The sequence below is a fragment of the Stegastes partitus genome, unplaced genomic scaffold (assembly GCF_000690725.1).
Source record: "Stegastes partitus isolate 25-593 unplaced genomic scaffold, Stegastes_partitus-1.0.2 Scaffold1983, whole genome shotgun sequence".
Classification (NCBI taxonomy): Eukaryota; Metazoa; Chordata; class Actinopteri; family Pomacentridae; genus Stegastes; species Stegastes partitus.
Genome location: NW_007579714.1, coordinates 121,202 through 122,319, shown reverse-complemented (window position 1 = coordinate 122,319; position 1,118 = coordinate 121,202). Strand labels below are relative to the sequence as shown.

The window sequence follows — 1,118 nt, the reverse complement described above, 5'->3', positions numbered from 1 at the left end:
TTCAAAATCTGCCTGAAACCAGTTTAAACCAAGTTCAAAACCAGTCCAAAGATAGGTATACAGCCAGTCCCAACCAGCTCTAAAAGTAGTCTTAAACCAGCTCCAAAACTAATCCAAAACCAGCCCAAATTAAGTAGAAATCAAGTCCAACATCTGCCTGCAACCAGGTCTAAAACCAGTTCAAACCTGCCTAAAACCAGTCAGAAATCAAGTCGGAAATATGTCTGAAACCAGGTCCAAAAGTAAGTCTAAAATAAGTCTGAAACCAGGTCTGAAACCAGTTTTACCACCAGTTCAAAGCCAGTCAATAAGCAGGTGTAGACCCAGTCTAAAACCAGGTCCAAACCCAGCCTGAGCCTAGTTTATCATCATGGTTCATGGTCTCGCTGAGCAGGTGAACTCACTGTAAGAACTGTGATCTCACAAACATACATGAATGTCTCTTCTGGAGGCCTGTTTGACTTTACAAACGTTTCTTCAGTTCTTCATCACTTCTCATGTAGACACATGCTCGTCCCGTATCTGGATGCATGAGAACGTGGGATTCAGACTCTGCCTGTTTAGATTGTAGAAGATGAAGGTCCACATTGTTCTGAGTTGTTTTACGGTAGAACGTCCAGCCTGTGAGTGGACAGACCTTCATTTTTTAGAAGTGAGCTGCAGAAACTATAGAAACTGTAGAAGTTGTAGGAAGTGCTCCTCCCTCGTTCCTGGGCTGCTGCAGCTCATAGAGCTTCTTGTGGCTCCATGGTGACGGCAGTTATGCAGGAAAGATAAGGCCAGAGGCAGCCGGAGCCCACTGGGGACTCTGCTGTTTATAGATGTGCTGCTAATGTAAGGAAGCCTTCCATTAAGAGCACGGGTCACAGCGCCAGGCCTCTGTGGACAACCAGCACCAGCAGACTGGTTCAGAAACACAGTCACGCTTACAAAAGGGATTCTGGTTGGATCTAAAACCAGTCCATTTACACCTAAAACCAGTCCAAAACCAGTCCAAAACTACACATAAAACCAGTCCAAACCAGTCCAAACCAGTCCAAAGCTACACCTAAAACCAGTCCAAAACCAGTCCAAAACTACACATAAAACCAGTCCAAACCAGTCCAAACCAGTCCAAA

The 1,118-nt window shown here is 45.0% G+C and overlaps 1 protein-coding gene across 1 annotated transcript in view; it reads left to right on the top strand.

Moving 5' to 3' along the window:
- Positions 1-1,118, top strand: part of ankfn1a (ankyrin repeat and fibronectin type III domain containing 1a) — a 116,630-nt gene that overhangs the window by 4,544 nt on the left and 110,968 nt on the right. The window lies entirely within an intron of this gene.